The sequence below is a fragment of the Callithrix jacchus genome, chromosome 5 (genome assembly GCF_049354715.1).
Source record: "Callithrix jacchus isolate 240 chromosome 5, calJac240_pri, whole genome shotgun sequence".
Taxonomy (NCBI): Eukaryota; Metazoa; Chordata; class Mammalia; order Primates; family Cebidae; genus Callithrix; species Callithrix jacchus.
The window spans coordinates 11,528,905-11,548,134 of record NC_133506.1 but is presented as its reverse complement, the minus strand read 5'-3'; the positions used below and the strand labels follow the sequence as shown (position 1 = coordinate 11,548,134).

At 44.3% G+C, this 19,230-nt stretch overlaps 1 protein-coding gene across 2 annotated transcripts in view; it reads left to right on the top strand.

Annotated features, from left to right (window-relative positions):
• Positions 1–12,412: 12,412 nt before the first annotated feature.
• Positions 12,413–19,230, top strand: part of RNF24 (ring finger protein 24) — an 86,048-nt gene continuing 79,230 nt past the window's right edge. For both annotated transcript variants that reach the window (XM_008995702.5, XM_002747321.6), the window contains exon 1: positions 12,413–12,503. The gene's annotated coding sequence lies outside the window, so the exon portion shown is untranslated. The remainder of the gene's footprint in view (positions 12,504–19,230) is intronic.

Sequence of the window (19,230 nt, the reverse complement as noted above, 5' to 3'; positions counted from 1 at the left end):
ACAGATGGAGAACCCTCATTCGTAGTTGCCAGTTAGGGACAAGGTGGGTGGGGAGGGAGGATGCAGGTGTGATTACAAAAGGGCAGCACAAGATATCCTTGTAGTGGTTGAACTGTTTTTGTTATCTCAACAATGATGATGATTATATGAATCTACACATATGATAAATTGCATAGAATTAAATACACACATACACACAAGTCCTATAAAACTAGTGAAAATGGAATAAGATTGATATATCAATGTCAGCCTCCTGGCTATGATACTATGGTATAGTTATGCAAGATGTGGGAAAGTGGGTGAAGGGTATACAGAATTGTTCTGTATTATCTCTTTTTTTCTTTTTTCTCTTTTAGATGGAGTCTTGTTCTGTTACCCAGGCTGGAGTGCAGTGGCGCAATCTCAGCTCACTGCAGCCTCTGCCTCCCAGGTTCAAGCCATTCTCTGCCTCAGCCTCCTGAGTAGCTGGGATTACAGGTGCCCGCCATCACGTCCGGCTGATTTTTACATTTTTAGTAGAGATGGGGTTTCACCATGTTGGCCAGGCTGGTCTTGAACTCCTGACCTCGTGATCCACCCACCTCAGCCTCCCAAAGTGCTGGGATTACAGGCATGAGCCTCTGTGCCCAGCTGTTCTGTATTATTTCTTATAACTTCATGTGAATCTACCATCATCTCAAAATTAAAAGTCAATTTTCAAGAAACTTCATTAGAAAGAAACCTAGAGGAATCTAGATGTAGACAATATAACAAATTTGAGAGTATGCATTTGAGAGCAAGCACTCACCCATATGTACAGAATAAATCCCAAACTGAGTAGTAAGGAGAGTTACATGACGGTGGATAGCTAAGAAAAAGAGCTCAGGCCAGGTGTGGTGGCTCATGACTATAATCCCAGCAGCACTTTGGGAGGCCAAGGTGGGTAGATCATTTGAGGTCAGGAGTTTGAGACCAGCCTGACTAACATGGTGAAATCCCCATCCCTACTAAAAATTACAAAAATTAGCCAGGTGTGGTAGTGAGTGCCTGTATTCCCAGCTACTCAGGAGACTGAGGCAGGAGAATTGCTTGAACCTGGGAGGTGGAGGTTGCAGTGAGTTGAGCTTGTGCTACTGTACACCAGCCTGGGCAACTCTGTCTTGAAAGGAGGGAGGGAGGGGAAGAAAGAGAGGGAGAAGGAAGGAAAGAAGGAAGCAAGGTAGGAAGGAAGGAAGGAGGGAGGGAGGGAGGGAGGGAGAAAGAGAGAAGGAAGGAAAGAAAGAAAGAGAAAGGAAGGAAGGAAAGAAGAAAAAAGAAGGGAGGTTGGTTTGCTTTCTTTACTCAGTGAAACCCATTCAGGTTTGGGGGATGTAAGTGCAAAGAGAACCCTAGGCAGAGCTTAGGGTGACAGACCCCCCAAATAGAGATAGCTGTTTGCACATGAGGCAGGTTGAGACAGCTTTACCAGGGCTGCCAAGAGCCAGCAAAATGTGGAAGTAAAAGAATGAGTTGCATACACATGAGAATAACCCAAAGAATAAAGAAGTGCCTTAGATAGTCTACTAAGTTCCCTTAGCCCAGCACAGAACCTTAGAATACACTGGGCATCAAGAGGTAAACAGGAGTGACAGCCAGCCCCCAAGGAATCACACAATCAGGGATATGGGTGGAGCCAGCAAGGATTTGTGTGAGCTAACTGCCAAAGACAAGATACAAAGAATACATCTCAATGGTAAACTTAAAGCCCCAGGCTTCACCACTATGCAATATATCCATGTAACAAAACTGCATTTGTACCTTTTCAATGTATAAAAAATAAGTTAATTGCCTGTTGTGGTGGCTTACACCTGTAATCCCAACATTTTGGGAGGCCAAGGTGGGCAGATCACCTGAGGTTAGGAGTTCAAGACCAGCCTGACCAACATGGTGAAACCCATTCTCTACTATATAAAAATTAGCCAGTCATGATGGCATACGCCTGTAATCCCAGCTACTCAGGAGGCTGAGGTGGGAGAATTGCAGGGAGGCGGAGGTTGCAGTGAGTGAGCCAAAAAATTTAATTTAAAAATTAAATTTTCTTTAAAAAAGCAAACAGACCCGACTGACAACACAGATAAATTTAAGACATAATGTTCTGGCTGAGTGCAGTGGCTCACCCATGTAATCCCACCACTTTGGGAGTCCGAGGCAGGTGAATTGCTTGAGCCTAGGAGTTTGAGACGAGCCTGGGCAACATGGCAAAACCTTGTCTCTACAAAAAATACTAAAATTAGCCAGGCATGGTGGCATGTGCCTCTGGTCCCAGCTACTCAGGAATCACTTGATCCCTGGAGGTCAAGGCTGCAGTGAGCCATGATTGTGCCACTGCACTCCAACTTGGGCTACAAGGCAAGACCCTGTCTCAAAAAAGACTTAATGTTCTGAATAATAGAACCTAAACAAATCAATTATTCTCATTATTCACAAATTGGGTTTAGCTTCCGTTATATCATCCTTTGTCTTTGCTTGAATTGAGATTTGTATTAATAATTGAGGGACTGAGTATGGACCATATGGGCTTGTGCTACTTAAACATTAAGTTTTATATACAAAGCACCCTTGTAAACGGTAAATACAGTGAAAATCTAAGGTAAATGTTTTGAAAAGTGCTTTGCCCATCTTATATGTGAAAAGTAGCCTTTAAAATTGGCCTAATGCAAAGAAATCCAAGACTTTCTCTCTTTATCCAGCACAATGAATTTAAGAATTTATGGTATATATTTGTTTCCCTTCACATACAACAATAAAAGTGTTTGGATCATGTTTGAAGTAGCTGAGGCTGCCAGTGTCTTACACATCACCCTTGGCATTCGCCCCTGCACAAGGAAAGCTGCTTAATGTGAACACCTGTTGCTTTCTGCCTGGAGGCTTTTATTTCTAGCCACAGGAACATGCCTGGTTTGTGTACAGGGCAAGCCAGAAGTGCTGGAGAGAGAAGACCCTAAGAAGTAGGACTCAACCATTGATGGATAGGGAGTTGGTAGATAAATATCTCAGATTTTTCACTCCTTGGACTGGATAGAGGTGAGATGCGTGCTCTGCACTGGATCCCAGAGTCTCCAGGGGGGTGAGCTTGTTTCCCACAGTGGTAGCTCGATGCTGACACACACTGTATTGGCTTCTTTCCCTTCCCTGTCTCCCTCTGCTAACTGGTGCTTCCTGAGATCACCTCCCACATAAACTACTTGCACTTGAATTCTTGTCTTAGCATCTGCTTTGGGGGAGAACTGAAAACAAGATCAGTGGTAACTGCTAGTTAGTACATCAAACCAAATACACTGTGTTAAATGAAAGAAACCAGATCCAAAAGGCTTCATACTGTATGATTGCATTTATCTGACATTCTAGAAAAGGTAAGACTATAGGGATGGAGAAAAGGTCAGTGGTTGACAGAGGCTAAGGGGAAGGCAAGAGGGTGACTACAAAGGGGCAGCATGAGAGATTTTTGGGGGGTGATGCAACTGTTCTGTAGCATGCCTGTGGAGGTAGTTACATGACTCTGCATTTTTCAAAAGCCATTGAAAATACAATGAAGAATACAGGACACCAAGGCATAATAGCCTTAGAGATACATAGAATTCACTTAGCCTCTCCTTGTCATTTACAGAGGATAATTCTGAGATCCAGGGAGGAAAAATGACTTACCAAGATCTTGTACCTACTTCAAGACTGAGCCAGGACTAAAACCCAAGCCTCAACAGTATTAGGCCAGTCCTCTTTCCAACAATAAGTGGAGTCTCTGTCTTTTATCTAATTTACCTCAAAAGTCTGTGCTTCTAATGAAAAGTGGCTATAAAAATGACAAAATGACACTAGTCACTTTGGTGACAACAGTCTTTACCATGTCTATCTCTTGAGTCTCTCTGCTCCAATCCTCCAGGGTTCATCATCTCAGCCTCACAGGGATTCCTCATCCCTCTCCCCTGTGTCAGATCCCCCACTTCCCACATCTTGTGTCTTTCTCTTTGGGTTACCCCATTGGTTTGGTAGAACACATCCTTAAATTACTTCCTAGAAAAGGAAACATGGCATGTGCATATCTGAAATTGTCTTCACTCCACTCATTTCTTGATTGTTTCACTGTACATAGAATTCTAGATTGGAAACAATTTTCCTTCAGAATTTTGAAGATATTACTCTAGTATTCTACCTTCCAGTGTTGCTGGAACTTTCCCAGTGAAGAGAAGTATGGAGCCATTCTGATTCTTAAGATTTAGTACATGATTTATTCTTTTATTTATTCAAGCTTGTGGAATCTTCTCTTTTTCCTCAGGGCTGTGAAATTTCAGAATTATGTGCCTTGGTTGAACTAGGCAAATGGTGAGAGCCTTTTTTTTTTCTGAGACACAGTTTCTCTCTGTCACCAGGCACCAGGTTGGAGTACAGTGGCTCAATCTTGGCTCACTGCAACCTCCACTTCCCGGGTTCAAGCAATTCTCCTGCCTTAGCCTCCTGAGTAGCTGGGACTACAAGTATGCGCCACTACGCCCAGCTAATTTTTTTATTTTTAGTAGAGATGAGGTTTACCAGGTTGGCCAGGATGGTCTCGATCTCTTGACCTCTTGATCTGCCTGCCTCGGCCTCCCAAAGTGCTGGGATTACAAGCATGAGCCACCGCACCCAGCCTCTTTTTTTTTTTTTTGAGACTGAGTCTAGTTCTGTCGCCCAGGCTGGAGTGCAGTGGCGTGATCTTGGCTCACTGCAACCTCTGCCTCCTCAGTTGAAGCAATTCTGTCTCAGCCTCCTGAGTAACTGGGATTACAGGCACCCACCACCATGCCCAGCTAATTTTTGTTCTTTTAGTAGAGACAGGGTTTCATCGTGTTGGTCAGGCTGTCTCCAAACTCCTGACCTTGTGATCCGCTCGCCTTGGCTTCCCAAAGTGCTGGGATTACAAGCCTGAGCCATTGCACCCAGCCAGTGAGCTCTTTTGACTTGGCAATTTACATTCTTCAGTTTAAGAACTTTTTCTTGAATTATCTCATTGATGATTTCCTTCCCTCATTTTCTGAAATACTTTTGTTATTTATGTTAAACCTTTTGGACAATTTTCATACATTCCTTATCTTTTCTTTCCTGTTTTTCATTGTTTTGTCTTTCAGATCTATTTTCTGTGAGATATTGTAGACATTTTAACCAAAACATCTATTGAAATTTTCATTTCTGCTACTGTGTGTGTGTGTATTTTAAAGCTTATTTTTTGTTTCCTGTCGCAAAATAGCATCTTATTCTTGTTTCATGGGTATAATATTACCTCTTATTCTTAAAAATAAGTCTCGATGGCCAGGCGTGGTGGCTTATATCTGTAATCCCAGCTCATTGGGAGGCTGAGGCGGGCGGATCACCTGAGGTCAGGAGTTCGAGGCCGGCTTGACCAACACAGAGAAACCCTATCTCTACTAAAAATGGAAAATTACCCGTGTGTCGTGGTGCATGCCCATAATGCCAGCTACTCAGGAGGCTGAGGCAGGAGAATCAATTGAACCTGGGACGCGGAGGATGCAGTGAGCCAAAATCATGCCATTGCGCTCCAGCTTGGGCAACAAAAGTGAGATTCTGTTTCAAAAAAAAAGAGTCTTCGTTTCTTCTAACTTGTCTTTTTCTGTTTATTTTGACTGTTAGGTTGTTCACTTGTTTTGACTTGTTTTTATTGTTATTTGTTCTTTATCTTCTATGTTAGCAGCTTTCCTCAGATATTTGGTACTCTGGTCATCTATAGTAGATGTTATTGGTGTTCTGTCCATACCGTCAGCTGCAATAAGTCTCAGTCATTAATAGACCAGAACTACCACTTTCTCTAGGGAATTGTCCTCGGCCAGGAACTACCTTGCCTGGGATTTCATGACTTCCTCCCTGGCTGGGATTACAGGTGTGATCCACCGTGCCTGGATGACCACAGCCAGTGATTGATCAATATATGGATACAAAAGCTGGCCCTCTTGCTCCAAGGCGAGATCAGCCTTGTGGTGCAATTCATGCTCCAGAGCCTGTGGGTTAGACTGAGGCTAGACTCCAGCCAAGACCACATCCTTGCTCGGTTCCTTTTCATGTTCTTTCCGGGGGTGGAAAAAGGTGCTTCTTCTGAGAGCCTGCCCTCAATAAATCACATGAGCCTGAATCTGCATCACAGCCTCTGTTTCTAAGGAACCTAAGACATAATCTTTAGCTGTCTGCTCTTGATTAAGAGTGAAGGACTGAAAAGCCCTGATACAGGAGCTGGGCTTGTCAACTGAGATTCACTGTAGGGAGGCGTGGGTGGTCGTTTACTGGAAATTTGAATGCCAGTATCCTTTATTTTTTCCCTTTTGGCTGGTCAGAGTTCTCAGAGAAGAGAGGTAGAGTGTCGCTGCCAGTGATTTGGGAAGTGAGCAAAGAAGAAAGCTGAGGTTCCCAGCATGCAGTGAGGAAATATTCACTTAACGGCCCCTGTTCTCCATAGGCCACCTTTGTCCTCAGCTCTGCCTGCTGCCCCAGCACAGAGACCCTCCTTTTCACTCTCTCTGGAGATGAAATCTGCAGTCCTCTGCCTGGTGAGAGAGAGACCTGCAGCTTGGAGGGTGGAAAAGGGGAACTAAGACTTTAACTGCTTCTCAATCACCTTTCACCCAGTTATCCTGAGTTTTTGGCTTGCTCAGTACCAAAGATATCTAAGACTGCCAATTCCTTTTCTTTTTCTTGGATTTTGCCATGAAAACAGGGCTGCTTTTAACATTCCCTGGGTTTCAGCTTTCTTGGGGCTGCTAAGTCAATTACCACTCATCCATCTGTTTTCTATTTTCCAACTTCTTCCTGCCCTCCCCCCCCCCACTATTGTCTCTTCTGTCCTCTCTGTCTTCATGAGCATGAGTTTGTGTCTTAAAAAAAAATCCCTTTATAATAGTTTTAGTGAGTTTTGGGAGGAGCAAAAGTAGATGGGTGGATTCAATGCACTATCTTAACCTGGAAAAAAACTCTAGTCGTATTAGGGAGATGTCTCCTTCCTGAATTCCCCTCTTTGTGAGTCTTTTTGGATGACAGACAGGCAAATAAGAAACTCTAAGTAATGGAACTAAAGGCTTGGGATGGAAGCCGAGTCTCTCCATGGACAATGCTGTTGCCCTACAGAATCCAAGCTTCTCCCCTCAGTCATGGCCTGAGTCAGCCTTTGAGGCAATAAAAGGCTGAGTCCAGATTATGATGGTGTCAGTTGGAAGGGTAGGAAGCCAAGAAAAACGAAGGAAGCCTGCTTGGAGGAAGTGCTGCAGCAGCAGGAAAAGCAGAGGATGCTGAGTCTCTTTATCTGCATGGTGACCTCATCTCCCAAATGAGAGAATTCATCCATTCCAGCTCTGCATCTATGACTCTGTGGTGGCAGAAGTCGTTCCAGAAAGTCTGCCTGCTTTCCTACCCCGTTCCTCTTTCCTGTCCCTTGCTTTGGGATGAGGTGATATGATTGAGAGCTATTTGGGTAGATTGGATGGGTTTAAATGGAAGGAGAAAGCCAGTATAGTTCCTTTTTCTTAGAATGAGTTACGGGCAAAGAAATCATCCCACTTTATTCCTTTCTCTTTCAAGCTCAGGTCTAACAGAACCCAGCAGAGAGAAAAGGCAGTGACATAATTGGCTGGGGGATATTGGAGGGTCAGAAGCTGTGATGATGGTGGTACCTTAATGGTGGTGACAGCTGCGGGGGTTATGTAATTAATAACTGGAAGAGCTTAGCAGAACAGCTTGCTTTGTTCCATAGATGTAACTTGAAAGTACCCTGTGGGAGGCTGAAGTGGGCAGATCACTGGAGGCCAGGATTTTGAGCCTGGCCAACATGGCAAAACTGTGTCTCTAGTAAGAATACAAAAATTAGCTGGGCGTGGTGGTGCACACCTGTAATCCCAACTACTCAGGAGGCTGAGGTACAAGAATCACTTGAACAACCAGGAGGCAGAGGTTGCAATGAGTATAGATCACGCCACTGCACTCCAGCCTGGGTGACAAGGGTGAGACTGGGGAAAGAAGGAAGGAGGGAAGGAAGCAAGGAAGGAAGGGAGGGAGGGAGGGAGGGAGGAAGGAAGGAAGGAGAATAAAGACTAAAAGACAGGAAGACAGGAAGGAAGGAATGAAGGGAGGGAGGGAGGGAGGAAAAGAAAGGGAAGGGAAGGGAATGGAAACGGAAGGAAAAGAAATAGAAAAGAAAAAAGAAAAGAAAAGAAGGCGCTCTGATGGTCATCTGCAAGCCACAGAGACACTGAAGTCAGTGGACAAATACTCAAGCCTCCTTGTCATCCAGGCAGATGATGCTGAGGGCTGTTCTACAAGATTTCTCAGTGGATGCCTAGCCGGACTGAGCCTCAGTTGCCCATGGCAGTGATTGGCCCATCAACATACCTTAATGTTGGCTTCTCTCCCTTTCACAGTTTGCTTTCCCCATTTCTTCACTCCTATTTCCTGGAATCACCTCCGAAAAAAAAATACCTACATCCAAGCTCTTGTCTCCAGATCTGCTCTTAGGAGAATCCATACTGACATGGGCATCTTCCAATCCAAAAGTGAGTCTGAGCAGGTTGTATTGCCCCTGGGAAATCATGCTTCCATTCTCCTGCGTCTGCGGCTGCTCTCAGCTAAGAAGCTCCCACATGAGATCCTGAGAACATTTATATTTTCAGGAGTTCTGGGTGATTGGGCATATGTGTGCCAGAAAGGCCACGTGACTGGTTGGTGGCTGGCTAAACAGAATCCCTGGTTCCCACCTCCTTTGCTGGCTTGTGGGTGGGCACACAGCCAGACCTAAAGGTACCATGCACACAGAAACTTATGCTTTCCCCCCCACTTTTGCTGTTTCATAGTCATACACACACATTCTGCATTAAGAAGCAATTCTATCCCTCTGTGGACAGGGTCACACCCCAGCAAGAGTTCCCCATGGGCTGTGAGGAGGGAGGACCATCAGGAGGATCTAGGCAGGAGGAGTCTCTTTGGAATTCTTGGATGAAGAGGTTTGGGGAACACAGAACATCCACTGCTCTCACAGAAATGGTGGGACTCCTCTACAGGTACAGTCCAAGGGGTCAAAGCATTGTATGGTCAATCCTGAAAGGGGTCATTTAGAGCTCTGAATAATTAAGCTTTCAAATGATCGGCCAGTGGGAGGGATATTTTTCTGAAATCGTGCCATCTCAACAGATGAGCAGGCCCATCAGGTGCAGTGGATGGACAGAGGGTGGGACTACAGGCAACCTTTGATTTCTAGCTTCTGTCTGAAAAACTGATTTTGTCTTGACCAGTCAGGCATTCATTCAGCAAACTTGTATTGAGCACTTGATCCAAAGATGACTGAAACCAACCCCCTTCTCTCACCGTTCCAAAATTAGTCATAGACAGTTGATTTAAAAGTAGATGTGATTTCTTTTCCAGGAGAGTCTTGAAGGACTTCTGACCATGTGGGTAAGGACAGTTTTCAGAGATGGATTGGGGGTGAGAACAATGCTTAAAAGGAGGTATAAGGGGGAGAATGGTGGGGGGACTATGGAGAGGAGGGATAGAGAGAAAGAAGGGCATCCCTCAAACAGTGAGGTCTTTCATACCCTAACCCTGCCCATCACGTGGAACAAGGGAACATGTTAGCTGAGAAAGCCACCACTTCAGGTCCTAGATGGCTGCTGTTTTGAGGTACCCACCTACACCCTCCAGAGAAAGAACTGCCCACCCACACTCTCCCACCACTTGCATTTTGCCTAGAGAAGTGGGGGGTGGGAGTTGCAGGGGGATGAGTAGACCCCTGTGCATCACTAAGCAAAGAAGATCAGGGACTAGCAGGTGAACCTGCAGCTGGAAGCACCAGGAGGACAAAAACTGCAATTTCTTCCTTAAGGTGGGACACAGGACAACCTGCTGCAGGGAACAGAAGAGCAGGATCCTGCCATATGTTGTGGAAACCGTGAGGCCAGATTCCACCTGTCCAGTCCCCAAGGGAAAACATTCTCCTTGACCCTAAAAACCAATTGGGCTAGCTGATGCCTCAGCAAAATTTTAGTAAGATGAGTCTCCCTGAAAACAGCAACTGGAAACTGCCCCTCCTCCTTACATTCATTCTCTCATTCTCTTTCCCTCTCACCCCTAATTTTCGGAAGAATAAAACACATGAAGTGAGCCATTCCATCCTCTACCCTACAGCCTGTTTGGACTAGTGAATTACTAGTCAACTTTCTAAACAAACAAACAAAACAGGTTTCCAAACACAGGGGAGAGGAAGGAAGCCAAAAGAAGGAAGAACAGAAAAGGAGCTCAGCCCTTCCGTCTCCCGTGGAGCTTCCCCAGCCCACCAGGGAACATCACCTCCACCAGTAGCCATAGCAGACCCACTGTGTGCCAGTCACATATTAGGTCCTGGGAGATACTGATCCTGCTGATGAAGGGTTCACATGCCTCTGACCATTGGGGTAAGAAAATATGCAAATCAGCAAGGACCTTGATGGGAGCCTAGTGCTGAGAGGGAAATGGGTACAAGGAAGAGGTGGGAATTCCCAAGGAAAGTCTGTTAATAAGTGGGGCAGAAAAAGACTTTATTAAAAAATGACTTTGTAAATACTTTATCTTTTTTAGAGTAGCTTTAGGTTTGCCACAAAAGTGAGAGGAATGTGCAGAGTTCCCCTCTAGCCCTCCCTCCTACACATACATAGCCTCCCCCATTATCAACATTCCCCCACTGGAACATTTATTATCACTGATGGACCTACACTGACACATCATTATCACTCCAAATCCATATTTACATTAGAGTTTGCTGCTGGTATTACACATTCTATGGGTTTAGACAAATGTGTCACCACATGTTTCCACCAGTATACTATCAGACACAGTATTTTCACCCCCCTAAAAAGCATCTGCGGATTTTTAGAGAAAAAAGCAACTTTTGCATGTTGCTAGGTAAGTGTTGCTTTCCTAGTAGGGGAACAGCAAGAAACAGGAGTCACTGAAACACCATGGTGCTGTTCTGTAAATGGCTGGAAAATAAGGCTCAAGGAGCCAGATGGGGCGGGGAAAGAGTAAAAGACAGAAACACAGGCAGATTTGAACACCGTGGGAATAGATTTGCATGAGAATGGATTGAGACTTCTGCAACAGCCCAGGGGAGAAATGAGGGGGGTTTTTAGACCCGGTGAGAGGTATGAGCAAAGCAAAGTTGAAAAGACCCTCCTGGTAACTGCTATGATTGACAGCCAGGAGGGCAGGGTTCCCCAGCACAGCCCTGGCACAGGCAGCTCTAGAGGTCTCCCACTCCCTTCCTTTTGCCAGTCTCCACCCTTCTCTCGCTTTGGGGGACTGTGATCATTGGGTGGCAGATGACTTCTTGAGACGTTCACTAATGTTTCCCTCTTTACTTCCTCCCTGCCTTGGTGGTTAATGGTTTGCCAAAGCAGAAGGAACATGCCTGTAGACGCTTGCCATGGTGACTTTTGCTTCCCAAAGTTAAGCTACTGAGCTGTTTATGGTTTGTATGACGGGGCCTCAGAGGTTAAGAAAAGGAAGGAGAACTTCTAGAGGATACATGGGGACTGAAGAAGAGGGGGCAGACTTTTCTGCAAGCCCTGAGCTGCAGTGCACACTCACTCTCAGCTGTGGAGCTTCACAGCCATCCCCTCTGCAGGCTCCCAGCCTCTCCAGAAACTTCCGTGCCCCAGGAGTAACAGAGATAAGGCGACGGGAACAAGACAGTATCTGCGGAATACAATGCCTGCTAAAGACAAGAGAGGACTCCCCAGATCCTTGTATTAGACCCTAGGACTTGGTATTGCAGGAAGAGCTTAGCTTCCCAAAATCAGAGGTCAATTTATTGTCTGCCCTGTAGAATGGGAGGCAGAGTTTGAAGAGTGGATGTAAACAAAGGAATGCACTGTTTCTCAAACGTACCTCTCTCCACTATCTGGGCAGAGTCTAAGTCTGCACCAAGCATTCAGCTGAGAGGCTGCAGCAGGAGAGGCAAATTGAGGAGGGTGCGGTGCGCACCGTCTCCCCATCAAACTAATGGAAACCCAGGTGACCATCCTTGTGTCCCCGGGGGCTGTCAAGTTGGATGCTAGGAAGGAGGTGGCGTTCATCTTTAACTTTTAAAAATACTTGTAGGTACGCAAAAATACGAAACCGTCAATGGAAAAGATCTGTCCGGCGTAGCTCTAACCCGGTACAGCGCCAGCGGGCGTGGCAGCACCAGGCCTGGACAAGGAGCGCCGCGCATGCGCACTGCACACACTGAAGCCGCCTAGCCCTCCACGAAGTGGGCGGAGGCTGCCCGGGCATCCGGGTCCCTCGCCCCGCCCCCGCTGCATGAATGAGAGGCGCGGCGCCCGCCCCTCCCCCGCCGGACCCGCCCCTCGCGCGGGGCCGCCGAGCGCAGTCAGCCGCCGCCACCTCAGCTGCGCTCAGTCCGGACAGACGCTCGCCGCTTGCAGCCCGCAGCCCGCTGCAGGACGCTGACGGTTCCGCACGTCTGGCGCTGTCGCCGGCGCGCCCGAGTAAGTGAGCGAGGGAGGGCGGGGGCGCAGTGGGCCGCCGCCCCCGGACTGGGTTTTGGGGAACCCAGACGGTCCGGGTTCGGGATGCTGAGGAAACGGCGGGCCGGCGCCTGCCTCCCCCCCCCACACACACACACTCTCCGGGCGCCTCGGCGGGCCGGGCGCGGGGCGCAGGGGTGAGGCGGTGGCCCCAGGCTGAGTAGGGACGTGGAGGAGGGGTCCGGAGCGGCCCGGGGACTGGAGGGTGAGTCCCGCTCAAAGGGCAGAGCGGGGCTGTCACCAGGAGATCACAGAGGGAAGGTGCGCGGGCCCCCGCACGTCCTGCTCGCCCGAGCCTCGGCGTCGGGTTCCCGGGCGTGGGAGGCGGCTGGGATGAGCTGCGAGGCAAGGAGGAGGATGGCGAGGACGCTGCCTCCGCGCCGGCGGTGGGGTCGCGGCGTGGCAGTGTTTTCCTGGTCCCGGTCCACTCCTCCCCTTCTTTGTGGCGCTTGTCTCGTGCCCCGTTGTCACAGTGTGTATGGCAGTGGTCAGGGTGGAGACCTCTTCCCTCGGCTTGCTCATTAATGAGAGTCACCATCTGTGGGCAGGAGGGCGTGTGTGCTTCCACAGGCCGGAGAATTAAGGACCCTCCTTTGTTTCTGGAGACCTACTGGTGTGTACGTGTCTGTGTGTCTGTGTGTGCGCATGCAAGTGAGAAGGACGCCTATGAAATCGGAGATTGTCAACAAGGGTATAAGGAAAAGAGGAGGGGATAAAACTTCATCACACCTTTACCCAATTCTTTGATGTTACTTCAAACAGCAGTTTTTTCTCACTGTAAAACCATTGGGTTTTATTGATTGGAAATGTGCGTCTAAATTCTTACATAGCTGTGTCTCTAGAATACTTTGCCATTTGGTGCTTAGTTAATGGTTAAGAGTCTCATGTCTGTCTACATGGGAATACTCCAACGTATAGAACACTGTTTTCTGGGTTTAGTTCATTGATACTTTGTATGCTCATAAACATGTCTATAGGAATATTCCCAATATATCTAGGACAGTTTTCTCCGCTCCTGAATACAGGCAGATTTTGTTTCTTCCTGCCTCACTGTGTTAATAAGAAGGTGATCCAGCAGGTTCTCTCCACCTCCTTGCTTTTTTTTTCTTAATGCTTTGGCAGAGGGTTTTATTGCATATTACCCTGGCATGCGCCCTTGCTTTGATGTGAATTTTCCTGTGTTCTGTTGACCGGTTGTACAGCCCAGCTCAATGGCTCCTCTTACAGGACTGCTGGAAAACAGAACACCTTTTTTCATTGTCCTCATCCCCAGAGAGGAGGAAGTTCTGTAGGTTCTCACAGACGTTGGCTCTTAAGACTGCCTGCCTGACTTGGTTGTGTTGATAAAGTTATGAAGAGTTGCAGTTGATGTAGGCCAATCAAAAAGAGGCTGTTGAGATAGCAACCTGCTCTTCCTTGATATTTTGTTTTTAAAACAAATTGTATGAATTTTGCAAGATAGTTAACTCCGGTTGCATGGTGATTTTCAGTTTCTTTTTTACCCTTATGCTTTTACGGTGTTGGGAAATTAGGTAAACTCAGTTGTAAAAAACACACCTCCATGATATTTTTATTATGGGCTGGGCGCAGCGGCTCACAGCCGTAATCCCAGCACTTTGGGAGGCCGAGGTGGGTGGATCTTTTGAGGTCAGGTGTTCGAGACCAGCCTGGCCAACATGGTGAAACCCTGTCTCTACTAAAAAATACAAAAAATTAGCCAGGTGTGGTGGCAGGCACCTGTAATCGCAGCTATTCGGGAGACTGAGGCAGGAGAATCGCTTGAACCCTGGAGGCATAGGTTGCAGTGAGCCGATATCATGCCATTACACTCCAGCCTGGGCAACAAGAGTGAAACTCCATCTGAAAAAAAAAAAGATATTTTTATTATGATCTTTTGATTCAAAATAGCAGTTTTAAAAAATTAAGAGGTGCTTACATTGGGTGACATAAATAATTATGAGTTACATTTTCTTTTTCTCTTTAAGATTTTTAAAAATCACGTGTATTTTAATTCCTAGTAGTTTTCAATGGAAAATGAAATGTAAACTAAGCAGTCTTCCACAGCATCTGTTTATGTACATTCCCTCTGTTTAAAACATTTGCTTTTAATTTGAAGAGGAAATTTTCCATGGTTGGATCAGGATACATTATTCTTGTTAAATTCTTACCTTATGTTACCACGTTCAAATTCTTTTTTTGGAAAGAGTAAAAAAAAATTAGTGAAAGTTGATTTTTCAATTGAGGAAGTTTTGGTTTTATGATGCATGGTTTAAATAAAATCTTAATTCAGATAAGTTAATTTAAAACAAGAGCTTTTATGAAGGAAAAATAAAGCAGGAAAAAAAAACAAGAGCTTTATTAACTAAAGTCACTAATGTTGAAGCAACCCAATACATTTATAAACTGCCTGTCTTGACTGCGTAAAACATTTTTTAGGTGTCCCCTTAAAACAAACCATAAAGGGAAGTCTTAGATAAACAGAGTAGTATAACCGGAATTATCACTGAAATAGGCTTGCACAGTATTGCAGTTTCATGGAACTTTAATTTTGCAAGAGTGACTTAGCTATTTTTTTATATCAACAAAGGAACCTAAATACAGCCTGGCCTTGTTATTCAGGATTCTGTTAACCAAAATATTTGCCAACCCATAGTTTAGCATTCTGTAGTATGATGATTGAAGAAAAAGTCTAAACTAACTTTTAGATCATCAAAATAGATAAAATAATGTTAAATGCTGTTTCAATGGTAAATATTTATTCATTAGAATAGTAATATTATTATGTTAATAATGGTAAGAGAATATATGATAACACTTTGTTAACTAGGATCTATTATCCTCCCAAGAATGTCTCATAATAAAAAGTAATTTTTTTTCCATTGAGCATTCTCTATCAATAATTTGTTTTTGTTTTTTTGGGTTCTCTTTTTTGAGATGGAGTTTTTTTCTCTGTCCCCCAGGCTGTAGTGCATTGGTGTAATCTCAGCTCACTAGAACCTATGTGTCCCAGGTTCAAGTGATTCTAGTGCCTCAGCCTCCCAAGTAGCTGGGACTCAGGCACGGACCACCACACCTGGCTAAATTTTTTTGCATTTTTAGTAGAGACGGTTTCGCCATGTTGACCAGACTGGTCTTGAACTCCTGTCCTCAAGCCATCCACCCTCCTTGGCTTCCCAAAGTACTGGGATTATAGGTGTAAGCCACCTCGCCCAGCCAAAATTGTTTACTGCTTTAAATGGGAGTTTATTCTAAAGATCAGTAATATTATTATTATTAGGTGTTAGCTTGAATCATATGAAATTGCCATGTTTTAGCAGTCTTAGATGGTTCAACCACTCTCAACTCGTACTGGTTTCTTTTGGTATTTACCTTTATATTTCTCTTTCTTTCTTTCTTTCTTTTTTTTTTTTTTTGCTTCATGGTCAGCACCAATACCTTTATATTTAAATGTTTATACTGCTATTTCTTAGTTTTTCACTTTTTGATATTATCTGTGAACTTCTGTTTTGGAAGTTGAAGACTTAACTGTCTCACATAACCATCCTTCCATTTCCCACTTGTACTTGACAGTTAAGTCGGTATTCTGTATGCATATGACTGACAGTGTACCTATTATTCACAGATGGGCCATGTAAGGTACTGTTTTACAGTATTTTCTTCTTGTACAACGTTTATTGCTCCTGAATTAAATAATTGCCTCTTTTGTTTGTTTGATTTTCATTTGCTGAGTTTTCTTTGTATCGGTCACTAATTCATCCAAACTCTATGACAAAACTGATTATCTTTGAATAGTCTCAGATAATTACTCACTTTCATATCTTTTCCCCAGGAGATGGTCCTACTGGAGCCCCCCATCTTGTATTCCAGTCTGGACTGGTTTGCTTCCTGGACTACTGCATAGCCATCATCCTGGGACTTCCCTTTGTCATCATCTTGGGAATTCCCTTTGCCTTCCTCCAGTGTTAGGTCTTCTATTTCCTGGATCCTGTGTCTTCCTTATTCTTGAGTACCTTCCTGAGAGAGATACATACAAAATCTGAAATTTCTTCCTGAATTCAGAATTTACATGTCTGGAAATGCCTTCATTTTACCTTCACACTTGGATGGTAGTTTAGCTTGGTGTTAAATTCTGGATTGAAAATTAGCGTCACTGTTTTGAAGACATTGTTCCATTAGCTTTCACTGTCACTATTGAGAAGTCCAATGTCATTTTAATCTCCATTCCCTTTTTCTTCCCACTCTGGAAAATTTTAAGATCTTCAGTTTATCCCTGGTGTTCCTGACATTTCATGATGTACCTTAGAATAGATCTCTTCTTTCCTTGTGCTTGTGGGGGAGATTGTATTTTCCAAAAATGGCTGAACATATATGTGTGTGCATACTCCTCCCATCTTACCCAATATGCTATTCTTTGTGTTGTTCTTTTGCCTCCGTCAAGCAGTGGGGTTTTTGCTTCCTCCTCTTTAATGTGTGCAGACATGAAGTCTCCTCTGAATGTTTTGGGTCTTGAGCATTGTGTTTTAAGAGCACACATAGAAAATCAAGAATATGCACCTGGCACTGCTAGGTGCCCAGAGCCATCAGGCCAGCATCTCCCTTCCCATTTGCCTTGTGACCACTGTTCAGACATTTTGAGATTAAGCACTGTAGATGTGTATGTGTTCATTGAGAGAGGGGGTTAAGTTTTTTTACTTTTAAATAAAATCATCAATGAAAATATCAATTGACATCACAGAGAGTTTCAAGTAGTGAAATGAATCAACATGAAGGCTGTCAGGTGCATTTTTTAAAAATCCACCTTAGGAAATGACAGAACTATTCATGACCAAAAAGAAACTATCTTGAGCTTCATGATTAAATACGTCATTATTAAATGTGACAAATATATTGTTTGGAAGAATTTCTGTGATGAGAAGATGGAAGCCAAAGGAGGTACATAGACCATAGCTTGACAGAACATTGTCAGTATGTTTTTGTTTATCTCGTGGATACATATTTTTATTTTGAGACAGGGTCTCATTCTGTCACCCAGGCTGGAGTGCAGTGGTACGATCTCAGCTCACTCCAACCTCTGCCTCCCAGGTTCAAGTGATTCTCCTACAGGCATGTGCCACCACGCCCGGCTAATTTGGATACATATTTTTAAAACATTCTTTGTTTACTCTTTAAAATTTTTTAAATTAAAAATCCTTTTTTTCTATTCGTAGCTGCTTTGTCATTCATCTGGCTTTTCCATGACACCACCCAAGTGGCTGAATATTACAAGAGAACTTCAGATTCATGACCAAAAATCTGAAGTGGGCACTCAGCACTGCCCAGCAAAGCTACCACTGATTCCTAATAAGATCTTTCTTTTTGCCTATCACTATTTCATAACTTCTCTTCACTCTTTAAACTCATCAGCAACTCACTCAGATAAGCTGACCTCATAATTCATTGAGGTTTAGAAGATATCAGATAGAAACCCCTCATCTTCTCCCTACCAAATCTAGAAATCTGCCTTCCTTGGGACCCATGTTTTCTGTCTCCTATCGGAGGCCAGCTCCCCTCCTACTGTGTTCCTCCTCACATCTTCTATACCTCGTACCTCCTCATATCTCACAGCTTCTGCATTTGTGCCCGCCCTCTTGCATCATGAGCAACTCTCCAGGGGGCTATCCATGTCAGCATACACACATACTGTGATGTTGCCCATCTTTAAAATCAGAATAATAAGCTTCAGCAAACAACTTTTCCCAGACCCTTCTCTATCCCTTCTGTTTACCTGCATGGTTAACTTTTTCAAAAGAGTTTACATTTCTTCCCTACCACCTCTATAGTATGTACCACCCTCTGAAATTCTGTTGTTTAGTAATTTTTGTGTCACTTACTTCCAACAGAAGGTCAGCTCCAGGAAAGCAAAGCAAGTACCTCATCTCTCCTGTTTGCCACTCTGTCCCCTAGGACAGCAGGTGTCACAAGTATCTACTCAGTGTATGAGCAAAAGAGACAAAACTGACCTGGTAAAATATCTTTTGATTTTTAAAAATTTCTAACAAGAGAATCCATTTTTATTTTTTTTAATTACCTTTTTTTGCTCCATTTAAGAGTTGAAAAAATTATGAAGAACATATTAATGATTGAATTTTCCCTGTGCTACATTTCATTCTTTCATTAGTATGACTTAATATTGGCAGTCCTGCTCCTGGACTGTGGCATCAGACTGCTTTGAGTTGAATTGCAGCTCTTTTACTTTTTGCTCTGTGACCTCCAGCAGGTTTCCTAATCTCTCTGTTTCTTCATTTGTAATGTGGATAATAATAGTTCCTACTTAATGTATTTGTTTTGTGTTCCGAATGAGATAATATGTAAAATGCTAAACTCAGTACTTGTCTTGGGAGTACACTCAATGAAAAATAATAATTATTATAGCTCCTCCAATTTATAATATTTGACTTTGATTTGGTCTCTTTGAACATTTTTGTTCAAATTACTATGTCTCCTAGGGTATATGGGCTGTTAATATGATGATTAAACTGTTCTTGGTCTTGTATGTGGTATGTATTTGTTTGTTTATTTTTAAGAGACAAGAGTCTCATTCTGTCACCCAGGCTGGAGTACAGTGGTATGATTTCCAACTCACTGCAGCCTGAGCCTCCAGGGCTGAAGCAGTCCTTCCTCTTCAGCCTCTCAAGTAGCTGTGACCACA